This window comes from Mus musculus, chromosome 17 (assembly GCF_000001635.26).
Source record: "Mus musculus strain C57BL/6J chromosome 17, GRCm38.p6 C57BL/6J".
Classification (NCBI taxonomy): domain Eukaryota; kingdom Metazoa; phylum Chordata; class Mammalia; order Rodentia; family Muridae; genus Mus; species Mus musculus.
Genome location: NC_000083.6, coordinates 50,589,827 through 50,605,308, shown reverse-complemented (window position 1 = coordinate 50,605,308; position 15,482 = coordinate 50,589,827). Strand labels below are relative to the sequence as shown.

Genomic DNA, 15,482 nt, shown 5'->3' with positions numbered 1-15,482 from the left:
TGAACCCAGGGCTCTGTGTATGCCAGGCAAGCACTCTGCCACCGAGCTATATCCCCAACCCTAGGGGTGCACCTTTTAAACAGAAGTTTGCATTGTCTGCTTTCCTGCAAAATTCAACATATTCACACTTAAAAGCTAGCACTCACACTCACTTATATATTTCAAACCTGTCCTATACAGATACTTTTATTTTTAAAAAAAAGGTGAAATGAGTGCAAATATCTTTGGATATCTAAGCTTAAAAGACAGAATTGATTTTGGGAAATATATGAAATCTGTGACCAATTTTTAGCAACTTACTATAGCCATAAATAAAGAACAGGCTAGAAAGCGAGCTGGGCCTGTATAAAAGACAAAACCACGTAACTGTGTAAACATATCCAAAAGCAATTCTGCTTTTCCCACTCTGCATAGCATAGAATTTATTTAAATAAAACCTCTACTTTAAAAAGGTCCCATTATCCTACCTATATCTGAAATTTAAAGCCATTCTTACTTTTTGATTATCTATACTTTCAAAAGCAATTTGTAGAAGGTAAGTAAACTTAATCTTTAAATCATATGGGTACCATTTTCCTCAGAGTTTTAAGATGGAGGTTTTTTTGTGATCTGAGATACAAGGCAAGACATAAAACCATCAAGCAGCGTTTTTTTTAACTATATTGTCAGAATGATAAAGTCCAAAAAGAGGCTGCAGTAGCCAAATCTGTAAGATGTATTATCACATTTGTTCCAAATCCCTAAAGCAGAGTCTGTATTCTATCTTTTTAAGTGAGTTGGCATAAAATCAAATTTGTAATCAGACATGCATAAGGGCATAAAACAAATGTATAAATTTCCTATTTGTCAGAACGAAATGCATCTTTGCCTCAAAAAAGACAATTTTCCTTTAATAAGGGCAACATGCAAATTTAGTAAGGGAATTTCATAATCTATAAATTACACCTCAATGTGCTACTGGTAAAATGAAGTCACAAAGATAAATGGAGGTGTTTATCCACTGATCCATTAAAGTACATAGTACTTTCTGGCATTCTCCATCTTTTATGCCCACTTTCACACTGATTAGTAAATTTCTGCTACCTTGTAACTTGCTACAAAAGACGAATTTCACATTCATGGTTTTCTTCGTTACCAAGGAGAGGATTAAAAAGCAAATTTCACACAGCACATATATGCATTCGCACACAGCACATATATGCATCACACACAGCACATATATGCATTCACACGCAGCACATAAATGCATTCACACACAGCACATATATGCATTCACACACAGCACATAAATGCATTCACACACAGCACATATATGCATTCACACACAGCACATAAATGCATTCACACACAGCACATATATGCATTCACACACAGCACATAAATGCATTCACACACAGCACATAAATGCATTTACACACAGCACATATATGCATTCACACACAGCACATAAATGCATTCACACACAGCACATATATGCATTCACACACAGCACATATATGCATTCACACATAGCACATAAATGCATTCACACACAGCACATATATGCATTCACACACAGCACATATATGCATTCACACATAGCACATAAATGCATTCACACACAGCACATATATGCATTCATACACAGCACATATATGCATTCACACCAGTGTCTGTGGGACAGGCAGTAGCTTAAACACCACACTGTGGCTTTACAAGTACTGCTTTCCTTTTTATAACCAGTCTAGGTTCTGACTGGTGACTGCTGGTCACTGAATATCTTGACGAACACTCATGATGGTCACCTAAATGCAGCCTGAAATAACGGCAGCAAGAACACTCTTCGTTAACTCCGTAGCTAGTCTCTTCCCCTCTCTGTTGTTAGCCAAAGCTATCCTGCCTTCTCTATAACAAGACATGATTGAAAACATTCTATTTCTCTTGCCCACTAGCAGACAAAGTCACTAGAAACCAAAGAAGACAACCCGGCTTGCTTATAAACTGTTACGCCTCCTTCCCCGAAGCTCATGTGTTCAAAGGTTGATGATCCCTGTTCAGCAATATTCAGAGACTGAGCTCAAGGAGGTGACTGGACCGCGAGGGATCCGATGCCATGAAAGTATCAGTCCATGTACTGATTCATAAGCACTCGGGGTATCTGAGGTGGGGCCTCCTTAGATAGGTCTCCATAGGCCCACCGATGATAGCCTGCCCTTGACCGGGCTCCTCCCTGCTCTTGGCTTTCTGGCTGCCTTGAGGTGAGTGGCATTTCTACATGTTCCCAATCATGTAATTCCACTTTACAACAGGCTGAGAAAAAAAATGAAGACAAGTAACTGTGGCCTGAGGCCTCTGACATTATTACCCAAAACAAATACATTCGCTTTAAAGTTGTTCTACTAAGCTTGTTTGGTCTGTGAGAAGAACTTGTGTGTGAACTTGATTTATACATCATTAGGTGGACCACATTCCCTGGCCTGGCGGAAGCAAGTGGACATGATGCCAAGACAAATACACAGCTGGGTCCCCTAGAGCCAAGGCAAAGGGAGGGAAGGGCAGAAGCACCTGAACAGGAGAGAGAAAGAGAGCTCAAATGAGGTGGTAGAAGACCACTCCTCTAACCCCCTGACTCCTGGATTCTACCCTTCGCTGTTTATCTCAACTCAGCCTTCACTCTTCAATCCAACTGTGATTCAGCCCTGCCTAGGCTAAAAGGCAGGCCACAGCAGAGTTGGAATCAATCTTGTATGTGTCTTTTACTACAAGTTGGGCTACACTGAATACTGGAAAGGACTCAAACTCTATGTGCCATACATACAGTTCTTATTATTATTACTATTTTATTTTAATTACAAAGAAACTAAGTGGATCTGACTGACACCCATCACCTAAAACTAGAGAAAAAGAACAGAACCTTCTGCTGAATTGGAAATGTCTCAAATAGTTTTAATTGTTTTTTAAAACTTTCTTAGAGCTGGCTGATCTACACACTCATCACCTAACACTTCAGAATGGAGAAAACAACCAGTATGAAAACTTGGTCTAATGATGAATCTGTGCTGCTCCAGGGCAGTTACTAACAGGAAGGGCAAGAGCATAGGAGATGACTTGGGCTAGGAGAGGAAAGGTTTCCTAAAGAGTTTAGCTCCTTAACAACCTTGAGAATTAGTATTTGTTTTATGAAGAACCATGAAAAATGCTTAAAGATTCTATTAGACACAAATGAAAACTTATTTACAGAATAACAATTTTGTACCAAGAATCATGAAGGGGCCCATGGCTCTGGCCACATATGTGGCAGAGGACGGCCTTGTTGGACATCAGTCTAAGGATCAGTCCTTGGGATCAATGCCCCAGTGTAGGGGAATGCCAGGGCGAGAAGCCGGGAGTGGGTAGGCGGGGGAGCACCCTCATAAAGGCGGGGGAGCACCCTCATAAAGGCGGGAGAAAGGGGGGTGGGATAGGCAGTTTCCGAAGGGGATACTTGGAAAGGGGAAAACATTTGAAATGTAAATAAAGAAAATATCCAATAAAAGTTAGTAGAGAGTTGTTACCAAAATTAGAAGGCCATCTGTGATATTTAAGCAGTAGCAATTTCATAATGGGCAAGAGTTCCTAAGTCCTCCCTCCCCTAAGATGAGGAGGGAACAGATAGGTGGGCCTCATTTCTCCTGCTGGGAAGCAAGTGGTAGGCACTGATGCCTACTGCTAGGAAGCAAGTGGTAGGCACTGATGACTACCACTGGAAAAGAGCCCAACCTGGGTGCAGCAGTTCATCCACAGACAGCATGCGTATTATACCTATTACACTTCCCCTACCTTTCCAAGTGACTCGTTACACAATAGGAGGTTGACCGTTCCCTGATGGATATCATGCAAAAAACTATGTTATCAATATCCAGGATAGATATCCTTGCAAATACTTAGATTAAATCTAAGTAGTGGAGCAGGTACGCAGGGAGGGGAATCTCAGAATGAGGAGAGGGCAAAGCATGAAAACAAACAAGTGCAAGTGTTTGCAGTCTGTCAGGAATGAAGAAATTCCATCTGGATGACAAAATAGAACAAAGAAGCAGAATCTGCTCATTTATCCAGGGAAGTTTAGATGAGTTGAGAAACACCATACTAAAGAAATTTCCGTCTTAAAAAACAAACAAACAAACAAACAAACAAAAAACCCCAACAAAACAAGAAAGAACTTGGGTCTACTAAACAGGCACAGTTCAGTCACAATAATTCTGAATTGGTCACGGCAGCCTGGAAGATTACCTTGTAGTGTTTTATCACATAGCTTCAAACTTTTGATGTAGTTGCTAAGATTGGAGAGGGGAGGAAGAAGATCTGGGGCAAACCAGTCAGTCCACAGGTCATTTGACAAATCAGATGAAGTGCAGAAATACAGAACAATTTGAGCAAAGGCCAGGTACAGTCAAAAGCTGATTCTGGTTCATGAGTCAGCACTCTTACTTCCAAGAATAACTTCCAAGACAGTAACATGGCCCAGAGAGTTAGAGACCTTGAAGGTCTTCCTCAAATCCCTCCCTTCCTGAGCACAAGGAGCCCTGCAGAAGAGGAGGCAGAAAGAGTGCAAAAGCCAGAGGGGTTGGAGGACACCCAGAAAACAGGGCCCTCTAAATCAACAGGGTTGTTAGGCCTCAAACACTGCAGAGGGCTGAGGTGTGGATTTAGCATATCAAGGCAGACCTGCCTGCCAGGTACTCACAGTATCCTGCAGTTCCTACCTGTTACTAGGTTCTCCTGGCTGGCATAGCTCACCCCCTACCCTGACCTTTGCAGCGCAGGGTCTGGGCTACCTTTTCTCCAACTGCCCTACGCTATATAATCCAACCACTTTGGTTAACTGATGTTTTCATCTGGTCTCTTGGACTGTCTCTTGGTCCAGGCTGCCCCTCTCGGTTGGCAGCTGCTCTCCCCACTGCCTCACATGGTGTGGGGTCACGTCCACCCTGGACTCTCTCCAAGTCCTGCCTCTGACTATGCTCGCTCTCTTTTATCTACAATAAACTTTCTCCTCCACCATATCTAGCAGCAGTCATGTCCTTTCCTTTCTCTTTCTTATTTTTTTCATTCACCAATGTCCCGGAAGTTTTAAAAATTACATCAAGCAGGGTCAAACACAAAGAACTAGCTATATGAGAGCCAAACAACTTAAACTCTATTAAGAGAGAGCAACAGGAGTAAAAAAAAAGTTACATACGGAGAAGGATAAATAATTACAGTTCATATGGATTAGAGATAGTCTTCATAATGAGCCATATGCTGTCTTCTTGAGAGCTTGCAAATGCAAGACAGTTTTATAGGAGTGATTCTTCTTTTCAAGGACTGTAGTCTTTGAAGTACTCTTTTTAAAAAACAACAACAACAAAAAGGTGTTCCTGAGCAGATGTCAGGATTCCCAGCTCACTTCACTAGTTCAAAAGGACGGGCCCCATTCACAAAGAGCTGGGTGAGCCCATCTCCCACTTCATCTGGGATGTTTAGAACCTACTGGCACGTGATTTCCAGGGTGAACAAAAAGACTATCACTCCCTAGGGGAGCATGTCAACCATATTAAACATTAGAGTGAAGGCAAAGGATGTTTTATAGGATTATAAAGAAAATTTAATAATATCAAAAACAAGGAAAAGGAGGGAGCAAAAAGGTTGAAGAAAACCAAAGTACATAGATCAGTGATATAAATAGCATTTTAGTAATAAAACTAACAAAACCAATCAGAAAAAACCTCTGACAGCTGCAAAATGTTTTTCTTTGTACCAAGGTAGAACAATGAGTTCACTAACTTATACTTTATATTTTAACAATTGCCCACAGAACTGCTACAGGCTCCACTGTGAGCGAATACTCCATGATCAGTTGTGCCTCCGTTTTCCTACAAGTCCAACAGGCCTCAAAGCAATTCCTCCTAAGTTATGTAATACAGCGAATGCACAGAACCCTTAGAATAAAATCAGTTCACACTTGAGAGGAACTTTAAATGCTGCTTGGGATTTTACATAGCCTACATTATTAGATTCTGTGAAATTTATTCTAGGCTGAGGTGAGTTCTTCATAGTAGAAAAAGCAAAGCAAAATGCCGCTGTAAATACATAGCTGTGACTGTAATGGTAGAATCACTTAAGTCTGCCGACAGTTACTGGCTCAGAAGGACAGTCCACACATGACTTTCTCTGGACAGAATGAAGGCAACCACACAGCCTTTGGGCACAACTAGGGGTGTAAGATGCACTAAGTGTCCGTGGCAGCCAGAGGCCCTCTCAGTACACTTCCCACGGCAGCATTTCCACAGTTCCTCCAGGGGACAAATAAGCCAACCATTTCCTGGAGCCTTGTGTCAATTTCATCCATTTAATTACTGAGTCTATGCTACTGCACATAGAATTTATTCTCAACACTTTAATTCTACATAAATAACCACATATTAAAAATGCAAATGTGAAGCAAAGATCATCATAAAATCCCAATGACCTCATGCAAAGCCGTCTGTGACCAGAGTTCTTCAGATCACTGCTTCTATTTCGTACTCATGCCAATTCTAGTGCAGATACTACAGTATTCAGCTCTAAGGATAGAAAGCAAATCGCCAACTTCCGTGAAATGATGCTTTCAAGGCCAGGTTTCTGAAAGCATTCAAATCACTTGCTGTGATGGGTTACACTCCCTTAAAACTGTGAGCTCTAAAGCTATGAAATAAAGGCTGTAATACATGAATGGCACTTTCAGGTCAATAGTGTCTTTTAGTGACACATTTCACCACTGCTGAGATATTTATTTATTCAAAGTAAATGTACATAACTATGACTTATATATGTATCTACTATAGATTGCAATAAAGTTCATTGATTTGTCTACAGTAATGAAAAACTTAATAGTAAAAGCTCAGGGCTCCTATAGACTTTAATCCCAGGGAAAAATATTGATGTTAAGGTATTTTAGTTTATGACCTATAATAATGGTACCTAAGTGGCCCCAAATCTGATCTGGAAACTATAGCTGTGTTTCACATTGCTGGTTATTCCTTTTGTTTTCTGCTTGCTTTTTTTCTTTTGTTTTTGACACAGGCTCTTTGCATAACCCTGGATGTGCTGGAATTCACTAGGTAGACCAGCCTAGCCTTAAGCTCACTGAGCTCCACCTGCCTCTGACTCCTAAGTGCTGAGCAAGGTATGCCACCATGCCTAGTTGGCAATTTCATGTACAGCATCTTATTACAGAGCCTGGTGGCTTGTATAGCACGGAGATATTCAAAGATGTAATCATATAATTAACAGCTGAGAACTTTCTAGCAAATCGCATTTGGCCTGAAGAGGCACGCAAGCTGATCACATAATGTGACTGCTTGGTTCCATGCACGACCAGTTCTAAGAGCACTGACTCCATCATTACATTTTCTCCCCTAAGCTGTGGTGGTTCTCCATTATTTCAAAGATAATTAAGAAGAATGATTTAGTCTCCTTCTCTTTTACATCCTGAGTACTGCATTGCTCAGGGCTGAGGAAAATGGAATAGCAAAGCAGTAGTTAGCAGTTAAGGGGAATGCTCATGCCTAGGCCAGATCAAACACAGAGCAAACACAGTGAGTGACCAACAGCAACTCTTTGAATCAGAAATTTTAATGAATCTACAACATTTTTTAAAATTAAATTTTCAGGAAAGCTGCCTATGATGATTTGAATGAGAACGGCACCCACAGGCCCATATGTTTGAATGTTTAGTGTCCAATTGATGGAACCGTTAGAAGGATTAGAAGGCATGTCCTGGTTGGAGGAGGTATGTCACTGGGGGTGGGCTCCGAGGTTTCCAAAGCCCAAACCAGACCCACTGTCACTTTCTCGCCTCCTGCGCAGATGCTCCTCCAGCACCCACCATGTCTGCCTGCCAGCTCCCTGCCATGATGGTCATGGGCTCACCCTCTGAAACTAAGCAGTCCCCCAACTAAAGGTTTTCTCTTGTAAGTTGCCTTGATTATGGTGTCCCTTCACAAGGACAGAAAGTTACTAAGACAATGCCCCATAACTATATTATAAACTCACAATTATTTAAGTTTTCAATCTTACAGGAAAAAAAAAAACTTTTGGGAGGCCTTTTAAAATCCAATGGTTAACATTCATAAGAAATTTCTGTATGTGTAAAGGTAATAGATCAGAAAAAAAGACCTAAAATAATGAATCATATCAAAGACAAACTCAGCTCTCTGTAAAATATTCTTTTAAGTTCCAAACAGTAGCCCAGTCTCAGTTCTATTATCTCTTCTCTATAGCCTCTACGGTATTTATCACTTCTACTCTGTAATTCAACACTTAATGATTCAGTGCCTGATTCAGTGCTCTGACTGTTTTATGTGGGTTAGTCTTATCTCAAGTAGAAGGTATTTAAAAATCAAAAACAAACAAACAAACATGCTCTGTTTTAGATTTTTAGATTGCCATAACTAGATCAATGTTGGCAGCTAGACAAGAATTCCTTCTATGGAACTGGCAATTTCAATAAAGCCTATCCCAGGCTTGGATTTCCCAAGAAAACACCCAAAACCTAAACAAGTTCAACTTTAACACTCTCTCTCTCTCTCTCTCTCTCTCTCTCTCTCTATGTATGTGTGTATATGTGTGTGTGTATGTGTGTGTGTGTATGTGTGCATATGTGTGTATGTGTGTGTGTGTGTGTATGTGTGTGTGTATGTGTGTGTATGTGTTTGTGTGTGTGTGTGTGTATGTGTGTATATGTGTGTGTGCACATGCATGTGCATAAATTAGAGAACAGTCTGTGGAACTGACACTATAGCTTGGTGCCAAGAATCCTTACCTGATAAGTCACCCCTCCCGCCTTATTTTTTTTTTATAACAGGTATCAAAATCAGTCAATCAATCAATCAATCATAGTGCTATACCAATACTGGCAATATTCAAACAACACTGGTTACAAAAAAAGCCACAATGAAATCTGCTAATTTATTTTTCAGTAATAGCATCTTCTACTCTATAAGCTGGATGTATAAACTACATCTCTAGGAACTTCTTCAGTTCTTGTAAAAACAAACTTACTTTGTCTTCTGTCTCTGCCTCTGGCTGTGCTCTCCCTCATATCAACAGTAAACCTTCTCATCAGCCAATGCCTAGGAGTGGTCATGGCCTCAGTTCACTTTCAGTCACTCTGCCCAGGTACTATGCTCTCAACGGTCCTATTACGGGTGTATGAGCTTGAGAACTGTTGATACAGAAGTGACTCTGCCCATAGGTATACAATAAGACCTGGTAAGCCTGAGATAGAAGACAAGACAAACAAGTAGAGCAGATCCAAGCGCATGTGATAAGAGACTTGCCTTCAAGAAGGCTTGAGTAACAACACCTATGGCATGGAAATACTGTATACTACTTCTAGCCCTATACTACTTCATGACGTCATTCAAATGTTAATATGGAAATTGCTATTTCTACCAAGTCTTAAGTAGTATTCATGTGCTAACACTGAACTAAGCATTTTGTTTCTTTCTAATCCTCAGAACAACTCCAGGGCTCGTATGTTCTCCTTAATGTAACAAGTAAGGGGTCTAGAGGCTTGACAGAGAAATGAATTCAAACCCTCAACAGGTCTGTGTGACATCACAGCCCTCCATCACTCTACAGCACTGTTGCTCTCTAGGCTCCCAGAATCTGAAAAACAGAGCTGGAAGTACAACACTGTGTGTCAAGGGCCTACTGCTACATCCTGTACCTAGCTGCTAACAGGCTTCCTAATGCTGGTCAAGTAGTTTGTACTCCTGGATAGCTCATCTCTTCTGAAACACAAGCTATTTCCTGCAATCAAATATTAAGGTTAATTATCTACCCCCTGGCCTACTGACCTACCTTTTATCATTCTTTGTTCCATCCTCATATGCCTAAATCTAGCATAATTTGCTCCAGTATAGAAACTAGCTGTCACGCCATGCATTCCAACCTAGTCTACTCTACCCAGCAAAACTCTCAATCACCCTAGATGGAAAATACAAGACATTGAGAGAGCAATTCTCAACTTCATATGGGAAAACAAATAACTCAGGATAGCTAAAAGAATCCTGAACAATAAAAGAACTTCTAGAGGTATCACTATCCCTGATCTCAAGCTGTACTACAGAGCAATCATAATAAAAATGCATGGTACTGGTATAAGAGCAGACAGGTTGATCAATGGAATCGAATCAAAGACCCTGAAATAAACCCACACATCTATGGACACTTGGATTTTTGACAAAGAAGGAAAAAAACCATACAATGGAAAACAGAAAGTATCTTCAACAAATAGATGTCTGAATGTAGAATGCAAATAGATCTATATCTGTCACCATGCACAAAACGTAAGTCCAAGTGGATAAAAGGTTTCAACATAAAACCAGATATAATAAATCTAATAGAAACAGAAAGTGGAGAATAGCTTGAACTCATTCACACAGGAGACAAATTCCTGAACAGAACATCAATGGCTCCATCTCTAAGATCAGCGATTAATAAGTGGGACCTAATGAAACTGAAACACTTCTGTAAGGCAACGGACATTGTCAACAGGACAAAGCGGGCAGCCGACAGATTGAGAAAAGATTTTCACCAACCCTACATCTGACAGAGAACTAATATTTAAAATTTATAAAGAACTCAAGAAGTTACACACCAATAATCCAACAGAGAAATTCTCAACAGAGGAAGCTAGAATGGCTAAAAAAAAAAAAAAAAAAAAAAAACACTTAAAAAATGTTCAAAGTCCTTAGTCATTAGGGAAATGCCAATCAAAACAACTCTGAGGTTTCATCCTACACCCATCAGAATGGTTAAGATCAAAAACTCAAGAAACGGCACATGTTGGTGAGGATATGGAGCATTGCTGGTGGAGTGCAAAGCTGTACAACCACTCTGGAAATGGACTTAATGGTTTCTTAGAAGGCTGGGAATAGTTCTATGTCAAGACCCAGCGATACCACTCTTGGGTATAGACTCAAAAGATGCCCCACTATACCACGGGGACACTTGCTCAACTATGTTCCTAACACTCACAAATTGGAAACAACTTAAATGTTCCTCAACCAAAGAACGAATAAAGAAACTATACAGGCAAATGGATGGAATTTGAGAATATCATCTTGAGTAAAGTAACCCAGACCCAAAAGGACATGCATGGTATGTACCCACTTATAAGTGGATATTAGCCATAAAATACAGGATACCTATATTATACTCCACAGACCCAAAGAAGCTAAACAAGAAGGAAGTCCCAAGCAAGGATGCTTGAATGTTTCTTAGAAGGATGAATAAAACAGTTATAAGAGGCAGGAGGAGGGAGTGAACTGGGGCGAAGGGGGTGACAGGGAAGGAGGGGGGCTCAGAATTAGGTGTGGGGAAGGACAGGAGGGATGGCTAGATGGCCATGAAAATGAATGGAAATCTGGAACTGATCAGAATGAGGAGGTGGGGGCTTCTCCAGGATGAGACAGAGACCTGGGATATGGGAGGCTCCCAAGAATCAATGGGGGTGACCTTAGCTGTGACTCACTGCATTGGAGATATGGAACCTGAAGACGCCACCTCCTGTAGTCAGGTAGGAACCCGGTGGAGCAATAGAGACACCAACCCACCCACAAAACTTTTAACCCAAAATTTATCTGTCTATAAGAAATGTAGGCAGCTGGGCGTGGTGGCGCACACCTTTAATCCCAGCACTTGGGAGGCAGAGGCAGGCAGATTTCTGAGTTCGAGGCCAGGCTACTCTACAGAGTGAGTTCCAGGACAGCCAGGACTACACAGAGAAACCCTGTCTCGATAAAACAAAAACAAAAAAAAACAAAAAAGAAGAAGAAGAAGAAGAAGAAGAAGAAGGAGGAGGAGGAAGAGGAGGAGGAGGAGGAGGAGGAGGAGGAGGAGAAGGAGAAGGAGAAGGAGAAGGAGAAGGAGAAGGAGAAGGAGAAGGAGAAGGAGAAGGAGAAGGAGAAGGAGAAGGAGAAGGAGAAGGAGAAGGAGAAGGAGAAGGAGAAGGAGAAGGAGAAGGAGAAGGAGAAGGAGAAGAAGAAGAAGAAGAAGAAGAAGAAGAAGAAGAAGAAGAAGAAGAAGAAGAAAAAGAAAAAGAAATGCAGGTGCATGGGATGGAGCAGAGAGACTGAGGGAATAGCCAACCAATAATGAGCCCAACTAGAGCATGGGCAAGCCCCAATCCCTGACACCATTAATGAAATTCTGTTATGCTTGCAGACAGGTGTCAAGCATGGCTGTCCTCTGAGAGGCTTTACCCAGCAGCTGACTCAGATGGATGCAGAGGAATATAATGTATAAACACATACATATATGCATATAACAATAGTATATGCATGAGTTAAAAAAGAGCAAGTAGGGGCACATAGGAGTATTTGGAAGGGGAAAGACAAGGGAGGAAATGATGTGATCATATCATCTCAAAATAAGAAAACAATTAAAATATTCTTATAGTTGTTGTTTGTATGGTATATCTTTTCCTATCCTTTTATATTTAAATTCTTTGTCCTTCTGAAGCTAAATTTTAGCAAAGAATAGGAACATTTCCATGTATACCCATCATTATTTTCTGTGACTTTGATTAGACTGTTCCATTGCTTTATATTTTACTGTCGTCTTGGGCAGTGGGATTTATATACCTGCCATTTAACTTTCTCCATATGCGTCTTTTGATTCCTTCATTTCAAGCATGTCTGCAGTCCTCCATTAGCTTTCCCCAAAGGTAACTTTGGAGTTAGATCCTTAGGAAAACAAAAGGGAGAGTAAGAGTGCCAGGACAGGCGGCAAACACAAAGAAATGCAGTGCAGAGAGACAACTGTGTGACGACATGGAGGGGACCTGGAGTAGAATAAGATGAAGCTGATGAGAAAGGTCAGATTTTAAGGTGTGGGCCAGAGGAGGAAGTGCCTCCTGAGAGAAGGTCTCCACAGCCTGGAGTACACACATGCTCCTGCACCAGACAGAAAACACAAATGTGTATGAAACTGATAATCAGCCACACTTCTTCATGTGTGAAAATACAACTCTCCGCCTGTTTCTAAAGGTCAACTAGGAGAGAAGGCCTCGTTTGCTTCACAACTTGAAGATTCATCAGCCCATTTGTGTAGGTACTTCTCTTGTTTACACCTTGCTACTTTCATAAACTTGAACTAAATGATAAACAATACCTAAATGTTAGTTTGTCGACCTGCCTGGGCAACTGCAGGGAAAGAAAGACGACCACTTCAAGAATGGCCAACTGAGACTACGGAGAAGGCGATGTGTTTAAAAATAGGCTTAAAATAGTTATACCTACTTCAAGTGTTTTACTTACTATAGCTCAAAATGTTTTAATTATTTTAAAAAGCTTTAAAATTGTAGTTAAGTTCAATGTGTCTGTTTTTGTTTTGTCACTGACACAACAAACCCAGTGTGTCTGCTGACGTGGTAGAGATACACGTTCACTGTCCTTGTACCCTCCTGGCATGGAGCATCAAAACAGTCTAGCTTTATATCATATCTATGGCAAGTCGCCTGTTTTGTTAAATTAAAAGCTATACTTGGGTTAAGAAATCAATAAAAATGTCAATGCCTACATGGCAGAAGCCCAGAACACCCAAGAGACCGGTGCAGAGCATTTGCAAAGTAGAATGAAGCCAATCTGGACTGCAAAAGGTCCAGTTCTACCATTTCCTTGAACTGTGGGATACCTTCTCAAAGCCACAAGGCTCTTTCAAATTAATCAGCTAACCAAACCAAAATTAAAAGCGGTTTTACAAAGATCAAGTCCCATCATTTATGTATTTTAAATGGTACATGCAAGCAGTGACTAAAACAGTTTAATTGCTTCAGTGAGATCACCATTCCAGTCCCAATGCTTTAAATCCCAGCTTTTAAATTATTAGTAACAAATACACAATTAATTCATGGGGCACATGCAATTCATTCTAAATATAGCTTCCTAAGCCTGCCCCATGCTTTAAATATCACAGCCCTATTAATAGGCTACATACCATTTTGTTCCAACTACAAAACCAAAAAGCATGGGTAATCCTACAGAATACATGCTGCAAACTTTAATTCTGGGACCTGAAACTAAAAAGGCTCTGTATTATTATACTTCAGAAATTAGTGTGAAAATGAAACACAGGTGTTTACAAAGCATATATAGGTTTTGTATACAAGTATTATAATGTAAATGTAAAATGCCACATTTAATTCTACTGTATTTTATTTCATTAGAACGTTTCAGAAAACAAAGGACAAAATTCTGAGTCTACTTGCAAACTAACCACCAAAAACCCCAACACAATGCCGTCTTTATTCGTAAATCAGGATGTCATGACTGACTAACACCCACCTCTAAGCAGTACTGTGATCTGAGGTGGAAAGCTAACCTTTCCACACCTCCAGACTGGCTTATTAAAGCTGGGGTTTATTAAGAGAAAGCAAATAGGGAAAGAACTGGTGTGAGGCAGAAGGCTCCTTGAACAAGCAGGGGGTCCAAAAGGGTCTCTGGCGTATAATGATATAGAAATACGGACAGTAGATAGATATTTGTAGATGGTAACACCTAAAGGCGACACTTTATGACTGAAAAGTAGATATTAATAAATAAGCTGCAACGGTAAAAACACCGGAAATTCAGGTATACAATCGAGTCTAAGCCTCTGGATAGGTCCATCCTCTGGCTGGCAAGCAGGCAGGCTGGACACTTCATGAAGGCAGTACCTGGTCCAACTTGTCCCTTCCAGGCCTGGAATCCATCTACAGCTGCTTCCCAGGTCTGGGTTAGTCTCATTGTCTGTAACCAAGTGGGCAGGCTGTATGGACCACTGTAAATTAGTCACTAGGATGGCTTCGAGTTTATCTTGTGAGAGTGCTGCAGTCAGTCCCTCCTCCCCTTGTCCATCTGTGGGTATGGCCCTTAACTAAATCCTAGCCCACTTGACCAGAATGGAGACTGACCCCAGCTGCTAGATGGAGTTTGTCTTTGGTTGGCACAGCACTTGTGGGGAGCACAAAGTGGCTACTTCTTGTCTATACAGAGTCCGGCTCTCCTGTGACTCCTGTGAGGCACAGTACGACCAGCAATGGCCTGAGTGCACTGCCCTTCTATGGAGGTTTTAATTAAGATCCTTCCTTCTCAGCTAGGACACAGGCTGGATCTCCTAGATATCTCAGGAAAATTTGTTGGTACTGCCCACAGGTGGGCCAGGGTGGCATAAAGGAGAGCTGTCACCTCTGATGTGATCATGCATGAGCACCAGAAGGGCAGGCAGTGGTGACACCACTTCACGAAGGACTGTGTTAGAAAGGGGTGTTGGAGATTGTGTATGAGCTCATGGATATAAAACAAAACATTGAGGGGACACAGAAGCTGAAGAAACTGGTGGACGGCCTGACCCAGCTGACTTCCTCATAGACCACCAGTTGGTACTCCTGGCCACCCCGTGTCCCTGTCCTTTTCATAAGCAAGTGTACTGTACTTCCATTTTAAGTCAAATATAAA

At 41.1% G+C, this 15,482-nt stretch overlaps 1 protein-coding gene across 5 annotated transcripts in view; it reads right to left on the bottom strand.

The window, feature by feature from the left end:
- Plcl2 (phospholipase C-like 2) overlaps nt 1-15,482 on the bottom strand; it is a 179,630-nt gene that overhangs the window by 83,186 nt on the left and 80,962 nt on the right. The gene's annotated exons all lie outside the window — the stretch shown is intronic.